The following is an 18629-nucleotide window of genomic DNA, read 5'->3' as shown; positions in this document are numbered from 1 at the left end:
CCACAATGGTGCCACACGTCTCCTTAGCCTCATAGGGTTAAGTTTCGGGCAGGACGTGGGTCTCCTGAGTCTCATAGCTGAGGAGAATTTCCAGTCTCCATCAGGACCTTCTCCCAGAGGATGGATGCCACCTGTGCCCTTCTGACGGTATCTGAACTTTGTACTTTCGGCAACTGGGGATTTGACAAAAGTCCCAAATCCCTCTTTGTGCAAAGCTCCCAAGGACTCAGGAACACCTATGCAAATAGGACTCCCAGAACAGTCTCTGTTACCCTGTTCTTTCCCAAGATAGATTTGCAAACTCAGTTTTAATAGTGCCTCTGGGCTATATTCCTGTGTGTGTTTATATATATATATATATATATAAAATCTTTCTCTGTTTATCTCATCTTTACAGTCAGATTTCAAACCCCTGGGGGACTGCTCTGGTAGTCAGCCTTCGGTGGGTGTCCTTGCCTTGTAAGAGCTCAGTGAATGCTCGCTGATCTAGTTTATACGGGTCAACGCTGTGAAGTGTTCCTGATCTGAGTGACAGGCTTACTTCAGTCACACTCTTTGTGTTTAAAAGAGGGTACACCACTATGGATTTGCTACTGGGCATCTGGACCTGGGCCTTTTATACCACAGCATCTCCAACTTTAATGTGTACAGGAATCATCTGAAGATCCTGTTAAAATGTAGATTCTGACCCAGTAATTCTAGGGTGGAGCCTGAGATCCTGCTTTTCTAATGGGCTCCTTAGTGCTGCCTATGCAGGTCGTCTGAGGACCACAATTAGAAAGGATGTTGACAAGGCTCATTTTGCAGAAGAAAGAAGAGGGGCGCTAGGAGGTGCAGAGCACAAGGGAGAGGCCTTGCTTCTTACTCTTCGGCTCCCAACCTGCTTGCTGAGCTGCATGGTCCTTTAGATAAAGTTTCTGGTCCCTTTCTCTCCTCACTTCTTAACTCAGGCTCTGTTTTCTTTGGATCTCCAGACCTTACTTTGGAGCCGGAGACTCAGGGCCAAAAGTCGACATTTTCATAAGAGTCCCGCCGGAGCGCCACTGAGTTCAGAGCAAGGTTAAATTTGCTCTGGCTGGGCTGCTGACAATCACTTTTGGGTGCCCAAACTCCCAGACTTAAAGATGGAAATATAATACCTCTCTGAGGAAGCATTTTTACTGAGTCCATGAACAAGAGACCATGCCGTTTGCTGCGTCTAATTTCAGCTCTACTCCATCCATGTGGCATGGCTGCAAGGCAGCAGGGCTCATGGCCCAGTGATATGGGAAACATGGCAGGAGTTAGAAAAAAATTGGAACTTGTGTAAAAGTGGAAAGCTATTTAAAGCAGCATAAATGGCTACCCTAAGCCTGTCCTTCTTTTGATATTATCTAGGATTTTTAAATTATGAGACTGTTTAAGAAAGAAACATAGTCTGGAGTCTCCCTCTCTCTTTTCTTTCTCCACCACTGCTAAAAACTACACTTATTTACTAAAGATAGTTGGCCCAGAAAAATCAGGAGGGTATATGTCTGCTCGGTTCTAAAGTTTCATTGCAAAGAAGCAACATAGATAGTAATGCAGTTGATGTTACCTAACAAGAGGACAGAATTGAAGATATTTCCCTAGGATTGTTTTAATAAAATCTTGGAACATTATTCTTTTAGTTGCTGGAGGAAATTTTCTCCCCTATCAGGAGCAACAATTATTGGCCCTGAATGTTTAATAGAGTCTGTGGAGATTTTACCTCCAAGGAGCCCCAGGAAAGAGCACCTTTTAAAAAAGTGCAGCCGTAGCAGTTTGCAAAGATGCAATGATTCAATACTAAATTAAAAAGAGTCATTCCGAATGTTCTATGCATATAAACTTAGATGTAAGAAATATTAGTGCTTTATTATTCCACCATTTAACTCAGGGATTTTAATCCCAATCCATGGTACAGCCCAATTTGAGTAAGTAGGATATAGCAAAGTGATAAGGAAAGTTAGATTTATTCACTAATATTTAAAAATATAACCTCCTCCTATCACACATACGATGTGATGTCTGATTCTTATATTCCCAAACACTTAAGATTATTTGCCTTGTCTCTCTTTTTAGCTCCTTTACCAGCTGAATTTCACCAATATAACCACAGGAGAGAGCTTCCATTTCTGCATGGAACAAATCTTTAAATAAATAAATAAATGAATAAAGGGAGGACATGCATTTTCACAGGACCATAATAGGTACTTGGGGGTTCATACATCTTGTCTAGTTCAGACCCTCTGTTTGAGTTGTAGTCTTTTTTCCACAATAATTTCTAACCAACGTACACTTTACTGGAACAGAAAAAAATTTACGTTGGCTAGACAACCACAAAAAGAATTTTATGGTGTTTTTGCTACCTGTGAGTAAATAAATATGCTTTTGGCATTCCTGGATATCTGATCTGCTAAGTGAGCCAAAACAACCATTTGTCCTGCTTTTTTTTTTTTTATGGTTTATATAAATTCTAGAAACCTATTACGGCACTCAAGGGTGAGTGCCTCTGTGATTTAAGCTGCAGGAGATATTACTGTGTAGCAAAAAGTGTAGCAAATGAGATGTCAGGAGACAGAGCTCCTCTCCTGATCTACCACTTATAAGTGGTGTGACCCTAGGCAAGTCACTTTGCCTTTCTCAATTGCAGTTTTCTTAGCTGCAAAGAAAGAAATTTCATTCACTTATTCAACAAATATGTATTGAGCTTCCATTGCATCAAGCACATTCATGTTCCGGGGACACTTTAGGGAACAGAAAAAGCGTGGGCCCTGCTCCAGGTTGGTCTAAATTCTAGATTCTAGAACCTACAGTCTAGGTAATCTATAAAGTTTTTCCCAGAACTGAGACTCAGTGTTTCATTATTTCCAGAGCTTGTCAGGTGAGAACTTGAAGTGGCAGCAATTAAGATGGAGAAATTTCAGGCTTCTTTACTAGTTTTATGTTTCTGTTGCTTTTCTCTTGCTTTTGCGATTGACAGCACAGGAATGTCTATACACAGATATAAGTGGGAAACCGAAAGGCAGTGTAAGTTTTCTTTTTTATACCTCAGATGATCCATTTCCACCTAGTCCTCTCTACATCCTGACCTACCAACACAGGGCTCATAAGACCATTGAGACCATTGCTATTCTTAAGCCTCGCCTCTTCTAAACTTACTGGTTAAGGATTGCTGTTCAGCACTTGTAAAAGAGGGGCTAACTATTTCAAGATGAGATCAAGGAGACTTAGAAGAAGTTCCAGTATCACAAGAAGTCTTCTTTCATCCAGACTGCCATATTTCTCCTCTGTACCATTCAGCATAACAAAATAAACTTGGTTTTGCAGCTAAAACTTGTACCAACAAGCTCTGGGAAGTAAGAGATCCCATTCAATTTAATCCATTAATTATTTTTTGCCTATTTATATGCCAGGCACTATGCTCAGGGCTCATATGCAAAAAAAGAAATTGACCAGAAGTCCCTCCTCTTATAAATTTTCTGACTGGTGGTGGAAAGATGTGGAAGAAGTCTGAATATAATCTGACATCTGAAAGTAGAAAAGTGCGAAAGGTGCTATGGGAAAAGAAAAATCAAAGTAATTCACCCTAAGAGAGTCAGAGAATGTACGACAGTTGAAGTTTACTTTTGAACTGGATGCCTGAGTCATGTCCCCAATGGCTAATGGAACATCAGTCCAGGGCCTGGACTTGACTGACCACCCTGAGGCAAAATCCCAGGAAGAACCAGAGATCAGTGTGAGTCCAAAGCTCATTTGCCCATTGCCACTGGCTCACATAAACCCCTCTGAACACTATACCCAGGCACCATCTTAGAAAGTACAGGAAGGGGAGCAGTAATCTGAAAGACTAAATTTACTCCAAAGAGACTGAAGAAAATAAAAGATACAATTTCAACAGAAGAGAAACTGAAATACATTAATTGTCAAGGTGAAGTACTCCAGCATCTCTGCTACCAGGTGAGGGGAGAGTTTACGAGGAAGAAAGAACCGATTATAGAAAATAAAGAAGCCAAATGTTCTCTATATATCTGAATCACCTTCATTTCATTTTAAAACCTGTTATATCTCCTGCCATATCTCAAAGGTACCTAAAACTCAACATGCCCAAAACAGAAATCATGGCAATTTCCCGTCTTCAAACCTGGACCTTTTACATTATTTTCTATGGCACTACCATCCACCCAAATCTAAAATCCAAAACCTATGAGTCACTTTGCCTTTTATATTAAACCCATTCCCTAATGACACTGAGTTTATTTACTAAATATATCCATTTTATCTCTCTCTCTCTAGTACCACTATATTTTCTCTTCTCTTTCTCTCTGGCATGTCTCCCTCTTTTCCATTCTCCAGCCAGAGGCAGCACTGAAAATGCAAATGCAATCAGATCACCAACCACCACCATGTAACCCCCTCCCATTTGTTTTAGAATAAAGTTTAAAACTGTAATGAGGTTTAGAAAGCCTTTCATGGCTTGTCTCCTGGTTCTTTGTCCACTACTACCTACTTTCTCTGTGTACTCAAACTTCCTTCACTCTCCCTCTGGGTTCTGTTCCCTCACACTAAATTTTGTGTCCCACTGTGGAATTTCTTCCCACTCTATCCCTTTTCCCCTGGTTAATTCTTATCCTTCCTTGAGATCCCAGCTTCCTCAAAGATACCTCTGGATCCCCAGGTCAGGTCAGATCCCCTGCTATATGCACTCACACTATGAATACGGTGAAACTTCTTTTCCAGCTCTTGTTTTCATATGTAATAATACCTCTCCCACCCCAGGGGATTGGCGGGGCCATGTCTGACTTCGGTATCCCAGACCCAGGGCTGGCACTCAATAAATAGACAAATAATGAATAGAACTACTCTCTTTCTAGTGGATGGACTTTTCCTGAGGTTGTCTCTTCAACCTTTATGATACAAAATTGGTTTTGGAAAATCCTAGCTAGATTTTTTTCCCTCTTCAATTTATTGGTTAAGGTAAATAGGGACCACAGCAGGAAACAGGAAAATAACGAAGAGACTATTGTCTATTCCCATAAATTCTAGAGGGTATCTTTGAAAAATCTGTTGTTTCCTTGTTAATAACTAGATTATAAAAGATACAAGATTGAAAGGAATTTATGTCTGTCTACAAAATTGTGAAGGAGGCTGATTAAGGCTGAAATTACTGTAGAAGAGTTTCAAATCTAACTCCTCCATAGTGAGGGAAATACTCCCTCCTTCTTGCGACCTTATTTTAATTGCTTCCTTCTAAAGTTGAAGTAATTTTTTCTCGTATTACCCAGCTCTCATACTAAGCACTGACATGAGTATAATACTCATTCTAACCTTGGTGAGTAATGTTCAGGCAATTATTTCCAGTTCTAAATGCTAAGTTTTAGGTTGGCACAGAAGAATTGTACGGTTGGGTAATTCCAGTATAACCAGTAATGAGAACTTACATTCTGTTTTGACCAGACCTGATTTATATTTGTACAAACGAATTATATCCCTAACTTTTGTTTTTAAGTTGGTATACTCTCGCAGGCATATAATCATTGGAGGCTTGAGTCCTTGTCTCATCCACAAAGGACCTAATTTCAAGTGATGGGAAGCAATAGCAGCATTATTCCAACCACACACACACACACACACACACACACACACACACACACACACCTATTTACTTTATTTCTATACAAAAATATGTTCCATGCTTCAGCAGTGGATACCAAGCTGGGGGGAATCTTGTATCTCATTGAGGTTAGCTGTTCCAGCCACAAAGATTACAGGAGATAAGCAAGGAAACTATTCCTGGCTCTAGTCTTTGCAACTCACCACCTCCAATGAACTCCACTGCAGAGTACATTCTCTAGGTGCTCTGGATTAAAACCATATAGGAAGAAGCAGAGACAGAAGCCCCAGGCCAAACTTGCCCCAAGGCCCCAAGGCTCCCGACTGAATGCTTATGTATAGAAATGTCTGTGCCCTGAATTCAGAGATAGGCAAGCCCATGCACAAACCACATTCTCTCAAAAGGTCAGAGTTAATTTTCTTAAAATCAGTTTCATAATTTCCAGTGTCATGTGATGTGAACTGGATATGTGAACATGATATCCAGAGAACACTAGCAGTAACAGCTTGTAATGGCCATTGAACATTCGTTCCCTCATAATAAGCTCACCTCCCCTCAGTTCTTTCAGACAGTAAAGTAGAAATATCAAAGTATCTTGCTATACCCCCCAAAAGTTTTGTAATTATGACTAAGTTTAAGTCAGCTTGCTTTAACAAAGCCATAGATGAAAGATGACATGCAAAGACTGAGAATCACTTACTTGGGCAGCTTCACAGAAGGAAGACTTCAAAGTTATGCTAATAAGATAAAAGCCTTCTTATGAGCTAATTTTATAGACATAGAGCACTTCGATGTTGAATCACTCCACTCTCAGGCTACATACTTGGGGCTACATATATTTGTTTCTACATCAGCACCTCTTTTACACCTCTTTTATACTAAAGAGTTTGTCCTGGCTACCAATCAAAGCTACTTTGCCAGAAAAAAAGTGAAAAATGAAAAAAAGGAACAACTGAGGAAGACCTCACCAAATGGAGGTGTGCAACGGGAGAAGTGTCTCCCTAACCACAACCAAGAAATATTGGAAGACAGTTAGAAAGGAAGCAAGAACTAGAGAATGTGAGGCTAGATTGACATTGTTAAAGAAAACCTGTTTCCAGATGGTATCAAGAAAATTTTAAATATCATAAGAAAAAAAAAAAAACCTGCTCTCCAATATGCATTTCAGACCACATGTTTAATTGGATGAAAATAGAAACTTGCATCCTTTTTGAATAGTGATTCTGTTAAGCTTGGTCCAGGTCTATGGTACAGAACTGGGTGTTGGGAGACTCCACGGACCCTAGAGTGGAATCTGGACAAGAGGAATTCCTCTGGAATATACTGAATAGTTATAAGATCATTCTGGATTTAATTCTCAACTCTTAACTTCTTTGAGGAATTCTGACACTATAAATTTCTGAGGGTGAAAACATAGCCCTGTTGAAAAGGTAGCATATGGGGAAAGAATTTTACTATGTTTTCTTCAAATATGAAAGTGCTTCTTCAGCTGCAACATTCTGGACTCTTAAAATTTTAGTTGATTCTTGTAATGTCATGAAAAAGGAAACTGCAACAGATTGAAGCAAGACATGTTTTAGCCTTATTTGAGGCCTAAAAGATCAAGGTATTCTAAAAAGAAGTTTGGACCAATTCCAAAAGTGCAAAAGAGAGGGGAACAAAAGAGGAAAATGATTTTAAAGTGTATTTAGGGTCTATATGTCTATATACATGCTCTTGTCTGTATTTTTTGCTTTTCAAGGGATGGTTTATGAAGTCTTAGCTGGTTCTGATTGTTGCTCTGAGGCTGTAAAGACAGTTTTAACTGTCTCACTCTGGGTAGGAGTTGGCATGGATAGGGAGGAATTGAGACAGGAGCACAATAGGAAGTGAAGGTAAAGTGAAAAGAAGAACTACAACAGTTCATAACCTGCTTTGGGTTCAACCTACATCTCAATTTAAAGCTCACCTCAAACAGAAAAGATTTACTAAACACACAAAATCATTCAGTGAAAGAAAAATGCACATGAGATTCATTTGTTACCTACACTCTCCTACCTTTGAGTCTGGATATAGAGTAAAACATTTTGGGAATAGGATGCAATCATTTAATCTCTCGCATGATATCTGCTCTCAAGGAAGTTGCATTCTGGTATGCAGACAGCCAGGAAAGAGACAAAATTCTATACAGTATATGATGATAGTGGTGATGGTGATGGTGATGATAAGGTTAAAGCTGTGTATAAGATACCCTGGAACACAGGAAAGGAATCCTCTACATCACCTGGGAAAGGCAGGGAAAACTTCACAAAGCAGGTGTCCTTTGAATTGTATTCAGAAAGAAGGGTAGGTGTTTTCCAGTTGACCAAGGTAAAGAGAGAGTCATTCCAGGCAGAAGGTATAGCACAAGAACATACAGGGAGGCCTATGAAGTTTAGGGCATTCAGAGAATTATAAATTGTTAGATACAGGAGGCTGAGGAAAGGGAATGATAGGAGATGCAGTTAAACAGATGGATGGAGCCCAGATTATTAAAATGATGTATGGAATTTAGGTTTTATCCTATAGGTGATATGAAGACTTGGAAAGTTCTTAAGAGAATGACATGTCCACATTTTCAGCTATGGAACACATTTTAGCAATGAGTCTGTCAGAGTCAATAGTTCTCCCATCATATTAATCAGCGAGTATAAGATTTCTCAGTAGCCTTTGAACTTGCCTTCAATATGTCAAGTGTTCAAGATTTTCTCAGAAGTTTCTGAATGTAACTATATGAATTCCTGACCTCTAATTCTTGCCCTCTAGAAAATGTCTAGCCCCAGTCTCCTTGGTTATGTAAATGTAAGTAGATATCCAAGTAACACATTGATCTCCAGAGGAACAGAAAATTAACCACTGAAAAAACTTAGTTTTTATTCTACCTGTTGGTAAAGAGGGGCCATTTATGGGATCTTTCATTTTCTGACTCCATTATTAGGAGTAGTCAGGATAGCATTAGTAATAGGAATTCTAGTTCTAGGTCTCATTTAATGAGGAAGGAGAGGCGAAGAGTCAAGATGGTTAAATAGGAGTATGTGGAGTTCGCCTCTCCCAACAAGTACATCAAGATACATCTACAGATAGAACAATTCTCACAGAGCACCTGTTGAACACTAGCAGAGTACCTCAGACACCTAAAAGGACAATAAAAATCCCCATGCAACTAGGGAGGACAAAAGAAAGAAAAAAAAAAGAAAAGAGGAAATGGTCCAGGACCTGCACCCTTTGGTGGGGAGCTGAAGGAGAGAAGAGATTCCCATATTCACGGAAGTCCCTTCACCAGTGGGGAGATCAGCTGCAACAGAGAGGGAACTTCAGGGGATCAGAGGAGAGTGCAGTAACCGATCTGTGGCAGGCAGGACAGCGTAAGACCTACACAGACGGTCTGTGTCACAGCTCTGCTTACCCCAGCCTGAGTTGGGCATCTCCTGGTGCAGAGAGGGGCTGGGTTCTGGAATGTGGCATTTGGAGAGCAGACCCAGAGAGCGGACAGATGTTGGCTGTGAAGAGACTGCCTGAAGGGACAGGAATAAGGAGCTCCACAACTGGGAAAGTTTGTGGAAGAAGCCCAGGCCACCACAGAAGCAGGGTGCCATTGTTGAGGGGTCTGCAAGGGGTGTGGCAGCCAATGCAGCCCCCTTCCCCATGTGCTGACTCCTACCTCCGTGGGTACTAGGAGGGGTGCCTGCCTGAGCAGGCTTGCCCACCTCTCCCACCAAAGCCTCCTCTGGTCGTGCTGGCCCTAGTGGGCCCCATGCACCATCACCACCAAAGCCTCTTCTGGCTGTGCCAACACTGGTGGGCCCACGGGACATGCCCACCTCTGCACCCACCTGCCTGGGAGGGCACACGTGCTCCAGGGCAGCCTCGGGAGCAGACGCTGGTGGGAGCACATGCAGAGATGGAACTGAAACCACAGCTGAGCCCCAGGGGCCGTGCAACCAAGGAAGAAGAGCTGAAATCTCTCTGCGTGACTATGGGAACTGTGGATTCACACCCTCAACTGCTGGCTTTGTAAACTCAGTGCCTGCAGAATGTCTGAATGAACAAATGCTCCCGCAGCTGAGACAGTCTAGCTTTAGTAGCTGTGGATTTCTGTGGGCATGCACGAGTGGGGATTGGACCAGATCAGAATCTGAGTTGCTTCCATAGCTCCCACAGTGGGTTCAGGTACACGATTACTGCAGTCCTGAGACCTGACTTCAGTGGATCTGCATCGGTGGCCTGGTAATAACAACGCCTGAGGGCTTCCCTGGTGGTTCAGTGGTTGAGAGTCCACCTGCCGATGCAGCGGACACGGGTTCATGCCCTGGTCCGGGAGGATCCCACATGCTGCGGAGCAGCTGGGCCCGTGAGCCATGGCCGCTGAGCCTGCATGTCTGGAGCCTGTGCTCCGTGACGGGAGAGGCCACAACAGTGAGAGGCCCGTGTACCGCAAAAACAAACAAACAAACAAATAAAAAAACAATGCATGAGAGACACCAGGGCTAACTGCTGGCATATCCATGGTTGAGATGGAGCAGAGGGCAGTTCAAACAAAAGTGTAATTTGTGAGCCAGCACAACAGGTGAAAAGAGACACAACAGGGTATACTCACAGATAAACAGCTCCAGAGGAGGAAAACTCAGTGGCCTCTCTCGCAGGACTGGGAGCACTCCAATCCTGCCTACCTCATACCAAGGACCATAAATACGGCTCAGAAACAGTTCTGGGGGCCTCTACCTCAACTGTTAGGGAGCAGACCCTGACCCTGACAGGGCAGTAACAATCACAGAAAAAAGGGGAGGCCCCGCTCAATATTCAGGGCAGGCTCAGGTCACCACAACATCAGTCACACCTCCAATCAAGGAGCTAATAGCCAGCATACACTGAGGAAAGATATGGCAGACATCCATAAAAAAACAGCCCTCACACCAAAAAATATTAAACACACAGAGACTACACAGGGATGTTCCCACATAAAAATAGCCCTCCAAGACAGTCTGAGGGTCAGGCATTGTGAGGAAGAACCCCCAGAGCATTTGCTTTGAAGGCCAGTGGGGTCTGAGTGCAGGAGATCCAAAGGGCTGAGAGAAACAGAGGCTCCACTCTTGGAAGGCACACACAAGACCTCACATGCATTGGGACCCAGCCCAAAGCAATACCTCCATAGGAACTGGGGCTAGACCTAACTAGGGGCCTGAGAGGCTCTCCAGGGGAGGCAGGGGTTGGTTGTAGCTCACTGGGGACAAAGACAATGGTGGTGGAGGCCCCAGAGAACACTGATCAGCATGAGTTCTTCCAGAGGTCCCTATTTCAGCACCAAGACCTGGCTACACTCCATAGCCTATAGGTTCAAAAGCTGGAATGCCTCAGGTCAAACAAACAGCAAGACAGAAACACAGCCCCACCCAAAAGCAGACAAGCTACCTGAAGGCATACTAAGCTCACAGCTACCTCAAAACACACCACTTGATGTGGCCCTTCCCATCAAAGGGACAAGACCCAGCTCCGTCCACCAGACGGCAGGCACCAGTCACTCCCATGAAGACTGCACAAGTCCCTGGACCAACCTCACCCAACAGGGGGCAGGCACCAGAAGCAAAAGGAACTATGATCCTGAGGCCTATGGAAAGGAGACCACAAACACAGAAAGTCAGACAAAATGAGATGACAAATAAATATGTTGCAAAAGAAGGAACAACATAAAAAACCCACAAGAATAACTAAATGAAGAGGAGAGAGGCAAACTACCTGAAAAAGAATTCAGAGTAATGATAGTAAAGATGATCCAAAATCTCAGGAAAAGAATAGAGGCATGGATCAAGAAGATAAACGAAATGTTTAAACAGGAGCTAGAAGATTTAAGAACAAACAGATGGACAATACAATAACTGAAGTGAAAAATACACTAGAAGGAATCAAGAGCAGAAAAACTGAAGCAGAGGAAAAAATAAGTGAGTTGGAAGACAGAGTGGTGGAAATCACTGCCACAGAACATAATAAAGAATGAAAAGAAACAAGGACAGTGTCAGAGACCTCTGGGACTACATTAAATGCACCAACATTCGCAGTATAGGGATACCAGAAGGAGAAGAGAAAAAGAAAGGGCCTGAGAAAATATTTGAAGATATTATAGCTGAAAACTTCCCTAACATAAGAAAGAAAAAACTCACTCAAGTACAGGAAGCACAGAGAATCCCATACAGGATGAACCCAAGGAGGAACATAGCAAGACACATTAATCAAACTGACAAAATTAAAGACTAAGAAAAACTATTAAAAACAACAAGGCAAACTCAACAAATAATATGCAAGGGAATCCCCAAAAGGTTAAGAGCTGATTTTTCAGCAGAAACTCTACAGGCCAGAAGGGAGTGGCAAGATATATTTAAAGTGATGAAAGGGAAAAACCTACAACCAAGAATACTCTACCCAGCAAGGCTCTCATTCAGATTCGACAGAGAAATCAAAAGCTTTACGAAAAACAAAAGCTGAGAAAATTCAGTACCACCAAACCAGCTTTACAACAAATGCTAAAAGAACTTCTCTAGGCAAGAAAGAGACCAGCAACTTAAAACAACCTTGTACACATATAGACTGCTATATCAAAACCTCATGGGAACAGCAAACCAAAAAACCACAGTAGATAAACACACAAAAAAGAAAAAGCAACCCAAACACAACACAAAAGAGAGTTATCAAATCACAAGAGAACAAAAGAGGAAGAGAAGAAAAAAGACCTACAAAAACAAATCCAAAACAATTAATAAAATGGCAATAGGAACACACATATTGATAATTACCTTAAATTTAAATGGATTAAATGCTCCAACCAAAAGACATAGACTGGCTGAATGCATACAAAAGCAAGAGCTGTCTACATATGCTGTCTACAAGAGACCCACTTCAGACCTAGGGACACATACAGAATGAAAGTGAGGGGATGGAAAAATGTGTTCCATGTAATAGAAACCAAAAGAAAACTGGAGTAGCAATACTCGTATCAGACAAAATAGATTTTAAAATAAAGGCTGTTATAAGAGACAAAGAAGGAAACTACATAATGATCAAGGGATCAATCCAAGCAGATATAACAATTGTAAATATATATGCACCCAACATAGGAGCACCTCAATATTTAAGCCAAAAGCTAACAGCCATAAAAGGAGAAATTGACAGTAACACAATAACAGTGGAGGACTTTAACACCCCACTTAAACCAATGGACAGATCACCGAGACAGAAAATCAATAAGGAAACACAAGCCTTAAATGACACATCAGACCAGATAGACTTAATCAGTATTTACAGGACAGTCCATCTGAAAGCAGCAGAATACACTTTCTCCTCAAGGGCACATGGAACATTCTCCAGGACAGATCACATACCGGGCCACAAAGCGATCCTCAGTAAATTTAAGAAAATTGAAATCTTATCAAGCATCTTTTCCAACCACAATGCTATGAGATTAGAAATCACTTACAGGAAAACAACTGTAAAAAACATAACACATGTAGGCTAAACAATACATTACTAAATAACCAAGAGATCACTGAAGAAATCAAAGACAAAATCAAACAATACCTAGAGCAAATGACAATAAAAGCACGATAATCCAAAATTTATGGGATTCAACAAAAGCAGTTCTAAGAGGGAAGTCTACAGCAATACAATCTTACCTCAGGAAACAAGATAAATCTCAAACAACTTAATCTTACACCTCAAGGAACTAGAGAAACAAGAACAAACAAAAGCCAAAGTTACTAGAAGGGAAGAAATCATAAAGATCAGAGCAGAAATAAATGAAATAGAGACAAAGAAAACAAAAGCAAAGACCAATGAAACTAAAAGTTGGTTCTTTGAAGAGATAAAGAAAATTGATAAACCTTTAGCCAGACTCAAGAAAAAAAGGGAGAGGACTCAAATCAATAAAATTAGAAAGGAAAAAGGAGAAGTACAAGACACCACAGAAATTCAAAGGATCATAAGAGACTTCTACAAGCAACTATATGCCAATAAAACGGACAACCTAAAACAAATGGACAAATTCTTAGAAAGGTACAACCTTCCAAGACTGAACCAGGAAGAAATAGAAAATATGAACAGACCAATCACAAATACTAAAATTGAAACTGTGATTTAAAAACTTCCAACGAACAAAAGCCCAGGACCAGATGGCTTCACCGGTGAATTCTATCAAACATTTAGAGAAAAGTTAACACCTATCCTTCTCTTTGGAAGTTAAACTCTTCCAAAAACTTGCAGAGGAAGGAACACTCCCAAGCTCAGTCTATGAGGCCACCATCACCCTGATATCAAAACCAGAAAAAGATATCACAAAAAATTACAGGCCAATAACAACGATGAACATAGACACAAAAATCCTCAATAAAATACTAGCAAACTGAATCCAACAATACATTAAAAGGATCATATACCATGATCAAGTGGGATTTATCCCTGGAAGGCAAGGATTCTTCAATACACGCAAATCAATCAATGTGATACACCACATTAACAAACTGAAGAATAAAAATCATATGTTCATCTCTATAGATGCAGAAAAAGTTTTGACAAAATGCAACACCCATTTATGATAAAAACTCTCCAGAAAGTGGGCATAGAGGGAACCTACCTCAACATAATAGAGGCCATATACAACAAACCCACAGCAACATTATTCTTAAGGGTGAAAAGTTGAAAGCATTCCCTCTAAGATCAGGAACAAGACAAGGAAGTCCATTCTTGCCACTATTATTCAACATAGTTTTGGAAGTTGTCCTAGCCATGGCAATCAGAGAAGAAAAAGAAATACAAGGAATCCAAACTGGAAAAGAAGAAGTAAAACTGTCACTGTTTGCAGATAACATGATACTACACATAGAAAATCCTAAAGATGCTACCAGAAAACTACTAGAACTTATCAATGAATTTGGTAAAGTTGCAGGATACAAAATTAATACACAGATATCTCTGGCATTCCTATACACTAACAACACAAGATCAGAAAGAGAAATTAAGAAAAAAATCCCATTTACAATTGCATCAAAAATAATAAAATATCTAGGAATAAGTCTACCTAAGGAGACAAAAGACCTGTTATTCAGAAACCTTTAAGATACTGATGAAAAATATCAAAGATGACACAAACAGATGGAGAGATATACAATGTTCTTGGGTTGGAAGAATCAATATTGTGGAAATGACTATACTACCCAAAGCAATCTACAGATTCAATGCAATCCCAATCAAATTACCAATGGCATTTTTCACAGAATTAGAACAAAAAATTGTACAATTTGTATGGAAACACAGAAGACCCCAAATAGCCACAGCAATTTTGAGAGAGAAAAACAGAGCTGCAGGAATCAAGCTCCCTGACTTAAGACTACACTATATAGCTACAGTAATCAAAACAGTATGGTATTGGAAAAAAAAAAACCCAGAAATATAGATCAATAGAACAGGATAGAAAGTCCAAGATAAACCCATGCACATATGGTTACCTAATCTATGACACAGGAGGCAAGAATATACGATGGAGAAAAGACAGTCTCTTCAAAGTGGTGCTGGGAAAACAGGACAACTACATGTAAACAAATGAAATTAGAACACTCCATAACTCCACACATAAAAATAAACTCAAAGTGGATTAAAGACCTAAGTGTAAGATCAGATGCTATAACACTCTTAGAGGAAAACATAGCCAGAAAACTCTCTGACATAAATCACATCAATAACTTTTTCAAGCCTAGAGTAATGGAAATAAAAATAAACAAATGAGATGTAATTAAACTCAAAAGCTTTTGCACAGCAAAGGAGACCATAAACAAAATGAAAAGACAACCCACAGAATGGGAGAAAGTATTTGTAAATGAAGCAACCAACAAGGGAGGCAGCTCTATGTCAATAAAGCAAACAACCCAATCAAAAAATGGGCAGAAGATCTAAATAGACATTTCTCCAAATAATACATACAGATGGCCAAGAAGCACATGAAAAGATGCTTAACATCACTAATTATTAGAGAAATGCAAATCAAAACTACAATGAGATATCACCTCACACTGGTCAGAATGTCCATCATCAAAAAGTCTAAAAACAGTAAATGCTGGAGAGGGTGTGGTGAAAAGGGAACCCTCCTACACTGTTGGTGGGAATGTAAATTGGTACAGCCACTGTGGAGAACAGTATGGAGGTTCCTTAAAAAACTAAAAATAGAGCTACCATATTATCCAGCAATCCCACTTCTGGGCATATACCTGGAGAAGACCATAATTCAAAAAGATACATTCACCCTAATGTTCACTGCAGCACTATTTACAATAGCCAAGACATGGAACCAACCTAAATATTCATCTACGGAGGAATGGATAAAGAACATGTGGTACATATATACAATGGAATATTACTCAGCCATAAAAAAGAGTGAAGTAACGCCATTTTCAGCAACATGGATGGACCTAGAGATTGTCATACTGAGTGAAGTAAGTCAGACAGGACAAATACTGTGTGATATCGCTTATATGTGGAATCTAAAAAAAAAAGTACAAACAAACTTATTTACAATACAGAAATAGAGTTACAGATGTAGAAAACAATCTTATGGTTACTGGGGGAGGGGAGGGGAAAAACTGTGAGACTGGGATTGACATATACATACTACTATATACGAAATAGGTGACTAATAAGGACCTACTGTATAGCATAGGGAACTCTACTCAATACTTTGTAATGACCTATATGGGGAAAGAATGTAAAAAGAAGTGGATATATGTATATGTATAACTGATTCACTTTGCTGTACAGCAGAAAGTAACACAACATTGTAAATCATCTACACTCCAATAAAAAAAATTTCAAAATAATGAGGAGGGAGGGAACCCACTGTGATAGCTGTCAAGAACAACTTAGCTTTGTAAAAATCATCTTAGTGGCAAGTCTCTAGAATTTGTTGCTGTTGCATGAAATTTCCACAACTGGGCAAGAATAGGGAGGTTAAATTAAGATTGTTAGCTATTCTTAAAAGATATTTTCAGGTCAGTGAGATTCCCTGGCCCAAGAATAGTGTTCATGAAACTGTAAGAAGTACCACATCACTGCCCTGTGGTTCTCAACCTTAAGTTATATCATGGGGCTATAACTGCCCCACTCATGACTTCTAAGAGTAGAAAGCAAAGTGATTTGAGGATTACAAAAGAAAGCCACTCTACTCGTGAGAGGAGGAAATCAAGTGTGACAGGTATATCGATATAAGTATTCTTAGAAACAGGCTCACATGACTTGTGTAGAAGTTATGAAGAGCTGTTAGTGAAATCTAGTGTTTTTCAATCTCTCTGGATGAAGTGTAAAAATGTCCTCAACTCTAGGATGAGTGGAAGTCTTCCTACATTATATCTGAGTTAATTTGGGAACCATGCATCTTCTTCCAGAGAGATTGCCTTTGTCTTTACAGTTTTAATGGTTCTTGAGCTTTGGAGTTGGGTCCAAAAGCGGCAAAGTGAAAAAAATCATCAGTCTAGGGATGAAAAAACCAATTTTAGACCTAGTTATGCCACCTACAAGTGGTCTTGTGGGGTCCCTGGATCTCAGTTGAATCTCAAAATTCTGATGTTTTAAAATTGGGACATTACTCACCACTCCTGTTAGATTGCTCCTGCTAAATGATGCTGTGTGGATCCAGAAACAATGTGCAAGCACCAAACTAATATTTTAATAGAGCTATATAAATAAAAGCATCAGTACTAGTGATGGCCAAAGAGAGGCCTGTTAAGACCATATCTGTTTACGAGAGGAAACGAGGTTGTGAAGTTGATATTAATGATCTTTGAGGGCCTTGGTGAATGGTACATTGGTACAATGTACAATGGTACAATGGTAATGAGAAATTGGAAGGTTTGAATTTTCCTCTCAAGAACTGAAATGCTGGCAGGACACAGTTGTCAGGTTTTCCAACTTAACCTGCAACTTTGCTGTGGTAATAGAAAGCTAATTTTATAGATTGGTCTTGAATTTTAATGATTCACAAAAGAAGTGTTTTAAAGATTACTGTAGCTAAGAAGCTAATGTCTTGCATCAGACTGAGTACTGCTTCCCTTTTTCTGGTGATCAGCATCTGGTCCGTCTAAGCAACAGCGATCGTAACTGTTCCCTCATGTTGACCGTCAGAATATCAGCATGATGACGTCAGACTGGGTGACAAGGTCCATGTAGATTGGTTGGGAAGAGAAACCACACAAATTGAGGCTCATTAAATTTACCAAATAGAAATCAGAACATGTTATCTCCTTACCAACATAAGCTCCCTCCCCTTACTTTTCTTCTAGGTACATAAAAGTGCAATTATCTCTGAACTTTTTATCTCCCTCCCTGGCTCTATCATCCAAACAGCTGTCAAGATCTAGGTATTTTTGCTGCAGATCCTTTTTGCATTCTTCTCCAAAAAGAGAGAGGACCCAAAGGACATACACTATCTATCGTGATCCAGCCTTGAGCTCAGACACAGAAAGCATCTAGAAGTCTAGCTTCTGTTGGACTGTGAGGAATTCAATAGACTAATGAACTGAGCTTGGAGACTACTCCCAAATTCTTGTTTCCACTGTGAGCCCCTTCTGGTCATCCTGTCCATCACTGTCTTGCAATGACCTTTTCAGCATCCTCCCTCCTCTTCTACCTCCCAAGAATATACCCTTCTGTTTGTGTCGACTCCCTACTTGACTCTTGTCTTAAAGAGTTTAGACCCTCCACCAACAGATAAATCCTTTCATTTTTGCCTACTGAGTTCCCCCAGGAACTGTGGCAGGTTTGACCACAGAAGTGGTTTTGTCCATAACTTCAGCTATTCATTCCTGCTTCAAGGGTCTGAGAGAAAGTCAGCTGGATGTTCTCCATTCTCACGTTATAGTGCTTGATCTTACTCGAGTTTCCTGGCTTCCTCTTCCTTTCCTTCCCTAGGCTCATCACCAAATACTATGCCTGGTTTTCTCTGAATAAGAATTTAGGGTGGGGTAAAGGT

The sequence above is a fragment of the Phocoena phocoena genome, chromosome 6, assembly GCF_963924675.1.
Source record: "Phocoena phocoena chromosome 6, mPhoPho1.1, whole genome shotgun sequence".
NCBI lineage: Eukaryota > Metazoa > Chordata > Mammalia > Artiodactyla > Phocoenidae > Phocoena > Phocoena phocoena.
Note: the sequence above shows the minus strand (reverse complement) of the source record.